The sequence below is a fragment of the Ceratotherium simum genome, chromosome 1 (assembly GCF_057802395.1).
Source record: "Ceratotherium simum simum isolate JZ-2026a chromosome 1, ASM5780239v1, whole genome shotgun sequence".
Classification (NCBI taxonomy): Eukaryota; Metazoa; Chordata; class Mammalia; order Perissodactyla; family Rhinocerotidae; genus Ceratotherium; species Ceratotherium simum.
Genome location: NC_141900.1, coordinates 32,357,084 through 32,374,171, shown reverse-complemented (window position 1 = coordinate 32,374,171; position 17,088 = coordinate 32,357,084). Strand labels below are relative to the sequence as shown.

The 17,088-nt window shown below is 43.8% G+C and overlaps 1 long non-coding RNA gene across 2 annotated transcripts in view; it reads left to right on the top strand.

The window, feature by feature from the left end:
* Positions 1-17,088, top strand: part of LOC147918169 (uncharacterized) — a 64,982-nt gene that overhangs the window by 32,287 nt on the left and 15,607 nt on the right. The window contains exon 1 of one of the 2 annotated variants that reach the window (XR_015555805.1): positions 16,146-16,194. The exons of the other annotated variant lie outside the window; for it this stretch is intronic. This is a non-coding gene — a long non-coding RNA (uncharacterized LOC147918169). Of the gene's footprint in view, positions 1-16,145; positions 16,195-17,088 lie in introns of those variants that run through there. 2 annotated transcript variants of the gene reach the window in all.

Sequence of the window (17,088 nt, the reverse complement as noted above, 5' to 3'; positions counted from 1 at the left end):
TTTCATAGTATCCATGACTGTCTTAATCCCCTCCCTCAGGAAAACCAAGAAGTTGGTTGGGATAGAGTTAATTTCCAGTAGGGCTAAATTATTTTATTTTCCAAACAATACCACCCCAACTTTTTAAACCACCGAAGTCTCAATAAAATGCAAAAATCACCAAAGAACCAATAATCCACAGCACAACCTCAGCATATTATGTCCCTGGCTCCCAGAGGGTTTGCAGCTCTGTCTAGACATAAGATGGAGAGTTTGCAGAGACAAAAAGCAACTTGATACCAGATGGAACCCCGAGACTAGTTTGTTCCATTCAAGTCAAGCTCTCAACACCCTGCCTCCCCCATCTCTTGACCAAAGTCACAGCCCATAACACTTCCTATCCCGTTACGCAATTTCTTATATAGGCTCATCATTACCCACTTCAGTTCTATACATTTCCTGCCTCCTTCCCCTAATTCTCTGTTTAAAGCTTCCTATTATGTTCTCAAGCCACAAATTAATTTCTAAGAAATCTCCCTAAGAAATTTAGCACATTCCTAAAACTCTGCCATCTCCTCACTGTAACTGAAAACCTGATGTTTCTCCCTTGAAGGTTTCCTTCCTGAGCGTCAGGTGCAGTCTGCTCTTTCTCCTACTAACCCCTACATGCTCATCTCTAGACTGGGAAATGGGGTTAGTATAATCTTGGCTCTCCCTTGCCCTTTTCGATTCATTGTTCTACTACCTTCCTTCAAAAATTCTCTCCTTCGAGTTTCATAATTCCTTACCTCAACTTTAAGGATGTTCAGTTCCATTTCAGGAATTCACACACTAGTTCACAATCCAGTATTTACCACCCTGAAATATTCCTTTAAATTTTTTAAGTCAAGAAGGTAAATTTTATATTATGTGTATTTTATAATAGTTAAAAAAAAAATCTTTGTCATAAACTCCCTTTTCTGTCACAACTTCCTATGCCTGTACTGCTACTATCCTCTCTTCTGCTAAACCTTTTTATTGACTTTAGAAGACTTACACAGTCTGTTGACTTCGCCTACTTCCCTCAGTTTATCGCCAACTCCCAAAGAAAATGAAGACCATCACGTCATGAATTCCTTCAGCTTCTTTTCTCTGTACCTCTGGACTCACCCACATGTCCACTAATTCTACATTCTTCCTTTCTATTGAGGATAAAAGTATCCCTACCTGTTTTCACCTATGTTATTGATGCTCTTATCGCCCATCTTCTAAGGGAACTTGGTCATTACTTATCTTCTCATTCTCCTTTATCTTTAATCTCTATCCTTCTCCACTGGATTCTTTTTTTTTTTTTTTAAAGTATGAGTATACACATTGTAAATGACTTTTAATTTTTTTAATTTTTTTTTTCCCCAAAGCCCCAGTAGATAGTTGTACGTCATAGTTGCACATCCTTCTAGTTGCTGTATGTGGGATGAGGCCTCAGCATGGCCAGAGAAGCGGTGCATCAGTGCATGCCCAGGATCCGAACCCGGGCCGCCAGTAGCGGAGCGCGCGCGCTTAACCGCTAAGCCACGGGGCCGGCCCTCCACTGGATTCTTTGCCCCATTTATACAAATTGCTCTTTTTCTGCACATACTAAAACACAAACGAAAAACTTTCCATAGACCGTGGTCTCCCTCAAGTGATTTCTCTTTTCACCTGTAAATTTCTTGAAAAGGTAGACCACCTTCATTTCCCACCTACTTGCCTCACATGTACTCCACTATGTTTCTACAACAGTTCACGCAAATGCTACTAGTGACCTCCATTATAATCACCAAGGTCAGTGGACTTCAATGACCACTTTCCCCTTCCAGTCCTCATCTTCCTTTACCTTTGCAGTATGTGACACTGTTCACCATCTTCCTGCCAGTCTTTCCGCCTCAACTTCCCTGATGCTACATTCTTCTGTGTTCTTCCTCTCTCTTTGAACCTTCTCATGTAAACCCCATTGCAGTAGACTCTTGACTTCTCTCTCCTGAGCTTCAGCTTCTCACAAAATCCTGTCATTCAACATCTGTAGTGTCTATTGAATCTGTCCATTTCTCTCCATTCACTGCCACGGACCTGCTCCAAGTCCTTCGCCTGTTCCGCGCCCCTTCCTCCTCCCTACTCTGCAACGCAACCTCTGTCCAATCCTGCGCAACATTGCCAGAGCTATCCTTCTAAAGTCCAAATCTGATCAAATCCCTCCCCTGGAAAGAAGATTAGTGGTTCTCCAGTGGTCCCAAGATGATGTTCAGGCTTCATTGCAGTCCTTAGCTGCTTTCACTCATCTGACACAGCTGTGCGTTATGCTCTGTGCTGCCTTCTCAGCCGGATAAATTCCTACTTGTGCTTTAAAGCCAGATAAAATATTACCTCCTCTAAAGTACCTTTTCTAGTCTGTCTCCTTTCCCTCTTCCTCTCTCTTTCTCTTTCACTGTCCTTGAGGCCCTGAAATAAGTATGTACAGAGCTCTTTGGGAATACAGAGAGAGTCACTTCAGTATCTTCTTTGTGCTAAACATCCTCACACATTTAATTGTCATGAATAGAGTTACCAGAAAAAATACATGATACCCAGTTAAATTTGAATTTCAGATAAACAACAATTTTCTTTTAGTATAAGTATGTCCCAGGCAACATTTGGAACATGTTATACTTCAAAATTCTGCAATTTAACTGGGTGTCCTATAAAATAAATTCATACTAAAAATAATTTATTGTTTATCTAAAATTCAGATTGAGCTGGGTGTCTTATATTTTTGTTTGCTAATCTGGCAATTCTAGTCATGAACCACATTGAAGGGTAGGTAAATGATGCCAAGTTTCTCGGTTGATGAAATGGAATGAAGCTCAGAGAGACAGTTTCCCCAAAGTCAACTAACTGAAAAAATGGCAAGAGACATGAATTGAACTCAGATTTGATTCAAGGGGTAGATTTGAACTACCCTTTCAGTCTCAATAACCATGGGCAATGACAGGAAAGCAGGAAGGAAGTGACAGATCACAAAAGTTGCAGACCTGAGGGTGGGACTAGCTGCCTCACCTTCAAATATAGCTGGGCTATCCCCAGGCTGCCCTGAAGGCAAACACAAGTCCCTTCTGCCTGGAAGAACAGTTCTATACTGAACTTGGTGTTGCTTTTATTTTTTGTAACTTGCTGAGACTTGCATGACACAGCACTTGTCTTCCAGACATGCCACTGTGGCTGTGTCCTCACTGAGGCCCTACATCTAGCCCACCCTCCACCAGATCTCAATGCCTGGAGGGCCAGTCTGTTACCAAACTAAGTGGGCTCGCCTCTTGGTGAGTTAAATAAGACTCTACACCAGTGGAAGTTGTCTCACAAAGTAAAGTGTATTTGCAGCAAATAGGAGGCTATGAGGAATAGTTTCCCAAGTCATGGCGTCCCTGAACAAAGGGAAGCAGGAACTTTTATTTCAGTTGGGGAATGAATATGCAAAAGAGAGAGGCGGGTATTTGCTTGCACAGGCTCAATTGGAGAACATGCTTCCACATAATGAGGCCTAAGCTCCTCCTGGAGAGATCTTTGCATTAAAAATAAGGCAAAGGATGGGCCGGCCCTGTGGCTTGGTGGTTAAGTGCGCGCGCTGCGATGCTGGCGGCCCGGGTTCGGATCCCGGGTGCGCATCGAGGCACCACTTCTCTGTCCATCCTGAGGCCGAGTCCCACATACAGCAACTAGAAGGGTGTGCAGCTATGACATACAACTATCTACTGGGGCTTTGGGGGCAAAAAATAAAAATAAATAAAATCTTTAAAAAAAAAAAAAAAATAAGGCAAAGGTCATGGGCATAGCGCTTGTGGTGAGGTTTGGTCAGTTTCAAGATGGCAGGTGGTTACATCTCCTTAACTTACAAAAGGAAAAGAAACAACTTGGAAAAACAGTTAATTGCTTCCAAACCCATCTTTGAGTTTCTCGAGGCACCTAGTCGGTGACAACTCCTCCCAAGTTCCCTGACAAGGTGGGAAGAGGGAGGCAAATTGTAGACCCCAAGACTGGACTGGGTGGCTGCTAGCTGCTGAGACATACCTAGCAGGGCTTAATAGTATGAGTACCAATATGAAGAGTAGCTCCCATTCATTAATACTTTATAGTATTAATACCAACAGCAGCCACCCTGTGTCTTACATTGCTGGATCTTTTACATACATCATCCTGTATAATCCTCTCAACACTAGTCTAATCACTCAACACCCCTAGACAGCAGATACTACTATCCTCATTGTACAGGTTTAGGGAGGTGGATAACTTGCAAAAGACATCCATCAGAGCCAAAATTCCTATCTAATTTGGTCTGCCTCCAAACCCCATGATACATAGCTTTCTTTGCTGTCCCTGACTGTCAGGAAACTAAACCTGGAGGTGGTGGCTGCTGCTCCTTGCAGCTTTCCACCTTCAGCCGAGAGCAAAGGAAGGTCAGAGATTTAAATGAGCACCTCCCTGCCCCACCTGCCTCGCTGCCTCTTTTCCTTTCTTTCTTTCCTAATTAATCAGACGTGTTATAACCTGAAAGTCACGTCCGTCCACAGTTTCCAAAGTGCCCCACCCCTGGGATAGGCTCTATGTCTCTGTTGGAGCCCAGGATGAATGAATAGGGTCTTATTTGGATTTTTACTCAGTGAGCAAATCAAGTACAAGGTACTTCTGTGCAAGTTCTGCGGCTATTGTAACTCTTTGGCAATTAACATACAAGTTGAAACTGGTGTTCTGTCATGCCAAGGACTCCAGAAGGAGCCTACCTAGCTCTGTGCCAAATCAGGAAATAAATTGTAAACATTGTATTAAGAATGCAAAAAGAATGTAATTAAATCCACTCTTATATATATATAAGTTCAAAACTTTTTTTGTGTGTGTGAAGAAGATCAGCCCTGACCTAACATCTGCCAATCCTCTTCTTTTTTGCTGAGGAAGACTGGCCCTGGGCTAGCATCCATGCCCCTCTTCCTCCACTTTATATGGGACGCCGCCACAGCATGGCTTGACAAGCGGTGCATTGGTGTGCGCCCAGATCTGAACCGGAGAACCCCAGGCCGCCGCAGCGGAGCGCGTGTACTTAACCGCCTGCCCCACTCCAGCCCCAGAAGTTTGAAACTTTTAATCATAAGAGACCCATGGAAAGGGTAGTGTTCAAAGATAATTACTGATATTAACATAAAACTTCCTCAAATTTGTAACAGCGTATTATTATTATTTTTTTTCCACTAAGGAATATTTGTCCTGAGCTAACATCTGTGCCAGTCTTCCTCTACTTTGTGTGTGGGTCACAGCATGGCTGATGAGTGGTGTAGGTCTGTGCCCAGGATCCGAACCCACGAACCTGGGCCGCTGAAATGGAGCATGTGAACTTAACCACTAGGCCATGGGGCCGGCCCCTATAACAGTGTATTTTGAGGAAAGGTTTAGGAATAATTTTTTCAGTTTATGTATATTTGCTGCTGTTGTTGTTTTTAATTTAAAAAGTGTCAGGGAACCCAATTTAGAAAAGGCTTGTCTAGACCCTTGCTACTCAAAGTGTGGTCCAGAACCTGCTAGCACTCGTGTCACTTGGGAGCTTATTAACTCCTGTTAGATTTTAAATCAGAATCTGCATTTTCACAAGATCCCCAGGTGATTTCTGTGCAATGGTCTAGACTGATAAATGAAAACAGCAGCTGGAGGAGGTGTGGTTTTTGTTTCCTGGGGAGGTCTGGGGCTGTGTGGTGGGGTGGCAGTGGTCTGTAGAGCCCAAAGTGATCCTCAGGAGGGAGGGTTCATCCTGGAAGAAGCGGTTGGGCAGGTCGGGCCAGCAGGTGGACTTCCCGTTGAGTACATGGTTATATAATATTATAATATAAAAATATGCTTCATATATATGTGTATGTCATATATATATTTGTCATTTCAGTGATATTATGGTTGGGAGAGAACTATCAATTTGCCTTCTTAAACCCAAGCTGCAGTAAAACAACGAAACCCTCCCTGAAATATTTCAACCCCAAAGCTAATGCATTTTCAGAAACCAGATCCCTGTCTAAGTTATAGAATTGATATTTAAAGGAGCTTATAAATGAGCTTCTGAAAGAAAAATAATGCAGGATTTTGGAAAATGTGGGATCTTTTACTTAAATTCACTGTCCTCTCCTTTGAACTTGGGATGATGATACTGAGTGACATACATGGTATGTTTTCTAAAATGTTAGCATTATTATTAGAATCAGTATTCGTTTCACACCAACATAAACACAGCAGTAGCCTCGCTGACTATCTACATACTAAACCAGTGAGAATCCAGGTTCCTGGCAATCTGTATCTGGCTTGCAAGCAGCAGAGCTTGACTCAGAACCTGAAGTTGATTGTGCTTCAAAGCTTATTTGTGTCCACACATGACAAGGAGAGTTAAAAGTGAATGACCTGGGGGCCGGCCCTGTGGCTTAGCAGTTAAGTGTGCATGCTCCGCTACTGGCGGCCCGGGTTCGGATCCCGGGCGTGCACCGACGTACCGCTTGTCCGGCCATGCTGAGGCCGTGTCCCACATACAGCAACTAGAAGGATGTGCAGCTATGACATACAACTATCTACTGGGGCTTTGGGGAGGAAAAGGGAAAAAAAAAAAAAAAGTGAATGACCATAGAAAAACAAGGAGACCGCATTTATAAAAGAGACAGTTGTCACCAGTCTTGCCAGGAATGATGACAAGGAAGGTTGGAAATTCCCATGATCCTCAGCACTCACTGGACCCAGGATCAGTGCAAGCCAACAATGACACCAGAGTGTCTTCACATTGTCCTGCCTGTTAAAGAGAATATTTCAAAAAACTTTAGAGCAGGGTCCAGCCCAGGCCCATTTCTCTTCAAAATAAGTTTATATGGCTCAAGAGCTGACTCCTTATTTCCCAACTGCACCACCCTCCCAAATTGCTCAATTACTTTTTGCTGCATAACAAACTACCCACATTTGGTGGCTTAATGTAACAAGTTACTCTTTCCCCTGATTCTGTGGTTTGGGCTCTGCTGGGCAGCCCCATTCTTCAGGTCAGCCTTTGAGTCATAGAGCTGAGAGTTGAGCTCCGCTTGTCTTTTTCGAGTACTTTATTTCTCAGGTGTTCTGAATTTTAGAGGCAACATATTAAGTCTGTGCTCCTGTAACAGACTTTACGGAAGAGCTGTGAGTGGGGCCGGCCCCGTGGCTTAGCGGTTAAGGGCGTGCACTCCACTGCTGGCGGCCTGGGGTTCGGATCCCGGGTGTGCACCATCGCACCACTTCTCCAGCCATGCTGAGGCCGCGTCCCACATACAGCAACTAGAAGGATGTGCAACTATGACATACAACTATCTACTGGGGCTTTGGGGAGAAAAAATAAATAAAAATTATTAAAAAGAACCGTGAGTGACTAGAGCAAATTTCATGTAGGGGAAAAACTTAAAATTAGATGCTAATTATAACTGTTCCCACATTACAAATTTTTAAAATATAGTTAAGCCCTTCCCTGGACACAACCCATTTCCCTGTCTTGGTGTCCACTCCCTGCTTTAGAAAGAGAGAGAGAGAGAGTTTCTTCAGTATCTCACAGCACGAACTGTACCACATCCTTCAGGAAAACCCCTTAACAGAGCTAAAGCTCGATTCCCCATCGTTTCCCCAACAGCATCTTGCAGGCAACAGTTTGCCATAGAACAATTCCCCAAATCTTAACAGAGTGAGGAGAGGAGCTCTATCAGATCGACCCCATCTGGGCTTTGACCTTCCAAGTCTTCTGGTCTCCTTTGAGAATTCTCTACAGGTGTGAAATGAGGATGCACCTCTTCATTCTTCCTGTGGCTCCTAATGGGTCTCTTCCCCCACTCCCACATGCACCCTTCAAGGATGAACAATCAGAAACTGTGGAGTCCGAATCCATTTGAAGGATGAGAACCATTTCTCTAAGTGCAACCTCATGAGAAGATTACCCTTCCATCAATGGAGAGTGCATTACTGTGCAGAGCAACTGTGACAGTTCCTCTTTGTTCATTTCTCTGCTTCCAGACCTTGCCCAGGAACCTATTAATGTTTTCATATTTTTTTAAAAAATCAGACTCATTATAGTGTCTTTCCAACAAAAGAGAGTATAATCCTGGTGGCTACCCTTTAGCTATACGAAGTCCAAACAAAAGCACTGATTATCAGTTTGTCTTTACTTTGGACCAAACCAAGTTCTTGAACATTAGTCTCTATAGAAGATAGGCCATTTAAAGAATTTTTTTTCCTTTGTCCAGAGCACACCCAGAGGGGTGGGGTTGAGAGGTGTCTTCTCTTCTCTCCATTTTTAACCTGTGTGTAGTTTACGAAGGTCATTCACTGTGACCATTTTTCCCCCAGGGGCAGAAAATAATCTGAGGAAAATTGTGCCACATGCCTAGATAGTAGTCAAACCTGCCTAATTTAGAGCCTGTGTCCTGCCTACTTCTGTGCACTATTACATTTACCATTTCAGACCACCTGGCAAAGGTGGTCAGAACATATGGCTCCAGTCTCCAAAAGTCTCTTTAATGCCAAAAGTAGGCTTTACTTTCATAGCATTTTGACAGAATTATTCATTGAGACTAGATTTCCTATAATGGCCTTATCCTGAAAAAAGCAAAACATACTTTGTCTCCCACTTTTGGGAAAGTGCCTAGCATATTTATTGAGAATCTTAAAAATCCCGACTATAAAAGAAATTAATTTAAAAAGTACTTTAAGAAATTAAAAGTAATCTAAAAACCCAATAAATCTTCCCTGGGTAATGAATTACATATGACATGCACTTGGACACAGCCTGGTAAATATGCACTTGGACACAGCCTGGTAACTAATGACTTGGTTGTAGGTTTAAAGAAATGGATTCAGGGGTCAGCCTGGTGGCATAGCAGGTAAGTTTGTGCACTCTGCTTTGGTGGCCTAGGGTTTGCTGGTTCGGATCCTGGGCGCAGACCTGCGCACCGCTCATCAAGCCATGCTGAGGCAGCGTCCCACGTAGAGCAACTAAGAAGGAGGTACAACTATGACATACAACTATCTACTGGGGCTTTGGGGAGAAAAAAAGGCAAAAAAAGGAGGAAGACTGGCAACGGATGTTAGCTCAGGGACAATCTTCCTCAAAAAAAAAAAGAAAGGAAAAGAAATGGTTTCAGTGAAGAGAAGTTCTGATCCTCTGGCAAGTGCTGGCTGTGGTGGGGCGACACCTCCTGGCACACACAGAGTACTGCATGCCAGCTGGCCCCCTTTGAGGAAGCCCTCACGGGTTAGCCTTGGATCAAGGGCTCGCTCAATGAACTCTGTTGACCAAGTTCAGCATCATCAATGGGGTCAAAGGTCGATGAGAATATTTGTTAGAGAGTTAAAAATTTCCACTGCTCTCTTTTCAAGTTGTTACTGGCCACTGGCCTTTTAGAGAGAAACAAAGCAGCCTCAAGTACACGTCTCCTCTAGAATTCTGGGAAGTATTGGCCAGACCCTCTCCACCCCCACTCCATGTCCCACCCAAGAGAAGACTTTGTAGGGCAAAAAATTCAGTGGAGTTGTTGGGGAGGAGGGAGAATCCCCTTTGGCCCTATCCCTTAAGGTTTTATGGCTGGCCAAATAATTTAAAGACAGGTTAGCAGGAAAAAATAATACTAAGTTTAATAACATGTATACATGGGAGAAACCAGGGAAACTGAATTTCTCAACAAAATGGCAGAGATTCTCATCTTAAATACTATCTTCAGCTAAAGACAAAGGAGGATGTTGGGGGTGGGGGGTTTGGGATTTCAGAGGGGAAGAAGACAATTTACATGGAGAGGGAAATGTAAGTGTTTGTCAGACAATCCTTTGTAGGGCCACCTATGGAGAATGTAGCCAGAGACACAGAAATTATAGTAATCAAGAGTATGTAGAGTTAAGTCCTCTTCTTCCATCCTGATAAGAGTTCCCAGAGATAAGGTCATCCCCCCTCTTCCCAGTACACAGAGGGAGATACCTTTACAAATGTAAATGTTTGGTAAACAGAACTTTGAAAAGAAAGAACCCTGCCAGTCTGTCTATACCTGGAGTTAAACTCCTTTAGGCAGTTAGTGGGGGAGATCAAATGTCCGTCAGAGAAAATAATCAAGGTAAAGAGACACATTTTGGGGTGGCCAATTTTGATCTCCCACAGAGTCTTTGTAACAGTGGTCAGTCCAGAGCTCCTTCCAGGTGACACAGGCAGCAGACCAGTTGTTAAAGGGTATTGCAGCTCATATTATTCTGGTGGGCCCCAAGGCAGTGGGGAAAAATCTCCCAAACATAATAATGAAGTTCCTAACTTCACAGGAGGAAAGCAGTGTATGGCCATTTGAATGTGTTAGTTTACTAGGGCTGCTAGTACCACAAACTGGATGGTTTAAGGAATAGAAGTGAATTGTCTCCAGTTCTGAAGACTAGAAGTCTGAGATCAAGGGTTGGCAAGGTTGTTTCCATCAGAGGGCTGCGCAGGAGAATCTCTTCCATGCCTCTCCTCTAGCTTCTAGGGGTTTTCTGGAAATCTTTGGTGTTTCTTGGCCTGTAGACATATCATCTCAATTTTTGCCTTCTTATTCAGATGGCATTCTCCCTGTGTGCATGTATGTCCCTCTACATGGCATTCTTTCCTAAGGATTTTAGTCAGATTAGAGGTCTACCCTTCTCCAGTATAACCAGACCTTAATTCATTACATCTGCAATGGCCCTTTTTCCAAATAAGGTCACATTTGGAGGTACTGGAGGGTTAGCACTTCAACATATGGATGGGGAGGGTGAGATAGGCAGGAAGCTAGATGTGAGCTGGGAGCAAGTTTACTCCACCAGGTGCAGCATCCTAATTGCCAGGCAGCGACTCTTCAGACATGCAACACTCCCCCGACTAACAGCAAGGCCACTCCACCAGGCAGCGGCTCTTCTGACATGCCGGACTCCCCCCAACCCTGACCGAGAGTAGCCCAAAGCCTCATTATACCCTCATTTGCCTTGCCGTTTTGACCCCCTCTGCGGTGGATCATCACCATGACAGTTCCTGAGATGCCCATGTAAGGGGAAAATCTCCCCCTCCCAATGTGAGGGTGGAAACATTGCCCCAATTGGCACACATTTCAAGACCCTCACACACACCCCAGACCCGACATTCCAAAACTACTGGCCACCACAACTTTGGGGCAGTTGCTCCCTGGAGCCTGCCCACACTTCCCCTTGGGTGTGTACTTTCACTTTGCTAAGAAATCTTCCTCTCTTAAAACTTCTGCTGTGTGTCCACTCTCAAATTCTTTTGTGTCTGTGGACCAAGAACCTGGGACCCCACCGCACCGATCTGACTAGTGCCCGTAACAAGGGGAGACACAACTCAACAATTTGCCCCTTGGCCCCCAAAATTCATGTCCTTCTCACATGCAAAACACAATCACTCCATTCCACCATCCCCTGAAGTCTTAACCCATTCCAGCATCAACTCTAAGTCCAAAGTCTCATCTAAATCAGGTATGGGTGAGACTCAGGGTATGAGTAATCCTGAAAAAATTCCTCTCCATCTGTGACCCTATGAAACCAGACGAGTTGTCTGATTGCAAAATATGATGATGGAACAAGCACAGGATAGATATTCCCATTCAAAAAGGGAGAATTTGAGAAGTTACATTTACCAATATCTGTGCCCATGTTTCAATTTATATTTGGAAAATATTGGCCAAGTCCTCTAACTCCCCTGGCATTCTATAGCAAACTCCCTCAATCGTAGAAATTTTGTTTCGCTCTCCTGTTATCCATATACAAATCCTCATCATTCTCTGATTCCTAGATTCCTTTGGAAAGATGTGGCAACTTGAAATTCAGTGTGATTGCCACTACATCCCTCTCCTGCCACACACACATAGAAACACTCGTAAATATATACACACAAAACACCACAGCCAGAGCTGCTGCTTTTGAACAAAGTGTTGTTTTAAAAACTGTAAGATGGGCCATGTGTTGATGATTGTAGAAGCTAGATGGATACATGGGGCTTCATTATATTATTTTCTCTACTTTTGAATATATTTGGAAATTTCAGTAATAAAAATATTTTTTAACTATTAAAAAAATGGGGGGAATTGGAAAGAAAAAAGGGGTCACGGTTCCCAAGCAAGTCGGCAACTTAGCATGGCAAATTCCATTAGATTTTGAGATTTGAGAACAGTCCTCTTTGGATGGAGCTCTGTCCTCTGGGGCCCACTGAGGTGGCACAGCCCTCTGGAACAGAGGAAGTGGCCCCCCGCTCTGGAACTACAGAGGATCTGACCCCCACAGGGACATTCTTCTCTTTTCTTGAAGAATAACCCATGTTCACAGCTAAAGAGCTCTATTGTCCTGTTTCCTCCCGCAGATGCCCAGAATTCCAAAAGCCTTCCCTCCTTTCAAGTCTCTGTCCCCTTCCTTCCAAGCTTGCAGTGTTTCTGCAGATGGTTGGTTGAATGATCCACAAGTCACACATCTAATCTCTTTAGCACGCTCTTGGTGTTCTCTCCAGAGCACACTGTCTCATTTTTTGCAATATGGATAGGCTGAGAATTTTCATTTTCCAGATCTTCAAGTTCTGGTTCCTTTTTGCTTAAAAAATCCTTTTTTGGTTTATTTCTTTCCTCTTGCATTTTACTATAAGCAGCAAGGAGAAACCAGGCCGTAAATTCAACATTTTGCTTGGAAAGTTCCTCAGCTAAATTTCCAAGTTCACTGCTTAGAGTTCTGCCTTCCACCCAACAGAAGAACACAATTCAGCTAACTTCTCTGCCACTTTATAAAGTGGATCACCTTTCCTCCAGTTTCTAATAACATGTTTGTCATTTCTGTGTGAGACTTCACCGGAAATGCTTTTGTGTGTGTGTGTCTGTTTGTGTGTGTGAGCAAGATTAGCCCTGAGGTAACATCTGTTGCCAATCCTCCTCTTTTTGCTGAGGAAGATTAGCCCTGGGCTAACATGCATGCCCATCTTCCTCTACTTTATATGAGACGCCACCACAGTATGGCTTGACAAGCGGTGCGACTATCCGCACCTGGGGTCTGACCCGCGAACCCCGTGCCACCGCAGCAGAGCACGTGAACTTAACCGCAATGCCACCGGGCCAGCCCCCAGAAATGCTTTTAATGTTCACATTTCTACCAACAGTTTCTTCAAGGCAATCTCGGCTTTTTCTATCAAGCACCTCAAAACTCTTCCAGTCTCTACCCATTACCCAGTTTCAAAGCCACTTGCATAATTTTAGGCATCTGTTACAGCAGCACCCCATTTCCCAGTACCAAAATCCGTGTTAGTTTGCTAGGGCTGCTGTTACAAAGTATTGCAAACTAGTTGGTTTAAGCAACAGAAATGTATTATCTCACCGTTCTGGAGGCTGGAAGTAGGAGATAGGTGCCTGCAGGGTTGGTTCCTTCTGAGGGCTGTGAGGTAGACTCTGTTCCCTGAACATGCCTTCACGTTCAGGTGGTGGTCTCCCTGTGTGCATGTCTGTCTCTTCACATGGCTTTCTTTTATAAGGACATCAGTCATATTGGATTAGGGGCCCATCCTACTCCAGCATGACCTCATATTAACTAATTACATCTGCAACGACTCTATTTCCAAATGACATCACATTCAGAGATACTGGTGGTTAAGACTTCAACATATAAATTTTGAGGGGAACACAGTTCAATCCATACCATCAAGGAAATATTTTCTCCCTTGATCTCTTCTCTAAAAAGTAATAGCTGTCTATGAGAGAAGTGCACGTGTGTATTCTAATAGGTTTATGCTTAAAGCACAGTATGCCAACAGGTCATACTGGTGAGAATATTGAGAAGCAAATCAGGACACAAACCCACAGTAGACCTACGGCAGCCCCCTGCAGTGTGACCTGAGCACACCATCACTGAGACCCCAGGCAAGTCCCTGGGACTCCTCCAGACTGAATGACTCAGACCGGGGCAAGTACATGGTGGGGATGAGAACGGGTCCAGGATTTGTGACTGCTCCCTGTGGATAGCGGCTGGTTGCCTGAGGAATGGTTGAAATGGATCTGGAGAGACCATAGACCAGGCTCTTGGGGATGGGAGGGAGCACACAGGAGGAGACACCCCTCAGTGAAGGGCCCATCATCCTTTGATGCTATCCCTGTAGGACTCTTGCCAAGTCCTAGTTAGTAAGCACTTTGGCTTTTTTCCCATGGTATAAATTCCTTTGAAAATTGCCCTAACCTTTACAGGAGAGTCTTGATGAGATGGAAGGAATCAGAAGGTCAGGGAAGGAGGGGCCTGAGTCACTGAGTCACCCATTTTGTCCCTGGCTCTGGTGGACTGTTTAGTGAGTGGGGAGACATGCAGCTAGCCGTGACCCAGTGGGGAGCTGGGAGCAGTGGGGAAAACCATCTGATCTGGCAGCACGCTCAATCCAAGAGAGACTGTAGCACTGAGCCTTCTGCTTGTGCATATACATTAGAGGAAGCTGGGGGAAGGGGTGGACATCTGAGTTACAAGGTGAGTCAGGCTTGTAATAAATTCCCACCGTTTCCTCGAGCCTTTATTTTGTAAAAGGGTAGGGGATGGCTCTCTAAATAGGAGCTCTTTTTTTCCTACTAATAAAAGGAAATAAGGCTTCTTCTGAATATTTCTTGGGATCCCCAAATTTTAAACTTAGAAAATAGTTTCAGGGGGAATAAAGGTCACTGACCTTTGGGAAAAAGTTTTTGGGTTCATCTTGGAGAAAAGACTCATCAAATTGGTTCCATACTCATTCAAGAACAACAGGCCACCTCCCCCGCCCCTCCCCCCCTCCCCCCAGCAAAGGAGTAAAAACCGTTTCCAGCACTTATCTTGTTTTCAAAGGGACATTCAATCCACATTGTTGGTTCTAAGCGGAGGACTTAGGACAAGACAAATACATCTTGGCAGTTCTGGGTAAAGGACAGAGTGTAATGAGGATGTATTTTGAACTGAACATCTAGAAAATGTTGTCAATAAAAGCAGTATGGCTTCAATAGTCCTCCTAATATATCCTCTCAAACCAGATGTTCTATTTCCAAATGAAATCTCACACAAAGTTTGACTGCTGGAAGGGTCCTTAGCAAGCACTTCTGGTCTCCTTATTTTGCAAATGAGGAAACAGACTCAAAGAGAAGAAGGATTTGGCCAAGGCTCTGCCTCTAATTAATGGCTGCCTTTACTTAGTGCCTCTAGAGCAGAGGTCCCTAAATGTTAAGTGCATCAGGATCACCTGAAGGGCTTCTTAAAACACAAATCGCTGGGCCTCACCCTTGGAGTTTCTGGGCCCGGAGAATTTGCATCCCAGGCAATGCTGAGGCTGCAGGTCTGGGAGGCCCCAGTTTGAGAACCACTGGTCTAGAGATTAGAAATGAGAAGAAAAAGACAATAGAAGCACAAAGAAACTAAAGCTTTAGGTTTTTTATTGTGTTGGATGAGCTCTTTGGGTTATAAGGACAGAAACTAACACGGGTTAACTGAGTTAATAGAGGCCTATTGTGAGAGGTAGTATACTGTATGAATTTAAGATATTGTGAGGCTATAGGTAGAAATTTTTAAAAGGCAAAGGATGTCAATACAAAGCAAGACCACATTGGAAAAACAGGTACCCCAGCTCAGCCAGGATTCAAATTGACCAGGATGTAGTTCAGAGCAGAAAGGTCATTCAGAAGGCAACGAACAGGGGCCGGCCCCCTGGCTTAGCGGTTAAGTGCTCATGCTCTGCTGCTGGCGGCCCAGGTTTGGATCCCTGGCGCGCACTGACGCACCACTTCTCCGGCCATGCTGAGGCAGTGTCCCACATGCAGCAACTAGAAGGATGTGTAGCTATGACATACAACTATCTACTGGGGCTTTGGGGGGGAAAAGTAAATAAAGTAAAAATCTTTAAAAAAAAAAGAAGGCAATGAATAACCTGGTTAGCACTTTGCCCCCAGCAGCTGAGGAAAAGTTATTTGCCGTAATACAATGTAAACTTTGGCTGTACAATAGAAGCGCCTGGGGAGCTTTAAAAAAATAAACGAAAACAAACCCGAAACCTGGGTCTCCTTGCCAGCGATTGTGAAATAACTGATTTGTTGTGTGAACTGGACATCAGTGTTTTTGACACCTCCCCAGGTTTCCCCTTGAAGGCAGCAACTCATCACCTGTCCCTGCTCCTGGCAGCCTTTGAAGCTACCCATCTGCTTCCTCATCTTCCATGCTGTAGGGCAGGTAAGCTGCTTGTTATTTGAGGCCTCTGCTGCCCGTGGTCTTCAGGCTTATTTTTATCTGTTATTCCCGCTGCCAACTCACTGACTCTCTTCTGAATCTTGGTTTCACATCTGAAAAAGACAGTATCCAATTAGTGTACTTGGTTACTTTTTATCCCAATTGGACAAAACTCTCCCATTGGCCCAATCCATAGGCTACTTCTTAACCAGGTCCCCTCCTGCCTGCAGCTCAGTCAGCTGTGCTGACGATGGTGGGTTACAAGGAGCAAACTATGGTAACTCCATGGAAAATAATCCCTTAGAAAGAGACAGAAGGTGTAGGATTGCCAGATTTAGCAAATAAAAATACAGGCTGCCCAGTTAAATTTGAATTTCAAACAAACAATGAATAATCTTTAAAATATAAGCCTGTCCCATGCAGTATTTGGGACCTGCTTATACTAAAAAAGTACTTATACTCAAATACTGCATGAGAGATAGGTATACTAAAAAAAAAATTATTCATTGTCTGAAATTCAAACTGAATGGGGCATCCTGTATTTTATCTGACAACCCTAAATAGGTGGGAATACCTTTGATAGCTGTGGTTTGGCCTACCCAGTATATCCAGTGGTATGCTGGTAAATGCTTAACATCCAGCTCTCTGGGGAAAACAAAACACCTGAAAACCTTGATTCTAAGTGTTTGCTAATTTGCATAGTGTAAATACTCCTGTGGCTGATTTTAAGATGCCAGGATGAGGTCACTAAACGCAAAGCGGGGGAGAGAGGTGCAGTCACACATCATTATATAGTATATCACCGTACAGACACAATACACCAAATAACCTCAAGAGTACATAATAAAATGACTAAGATCATTCGGAAGTGATGAGTTTTGAGTATTTAGTATCTTT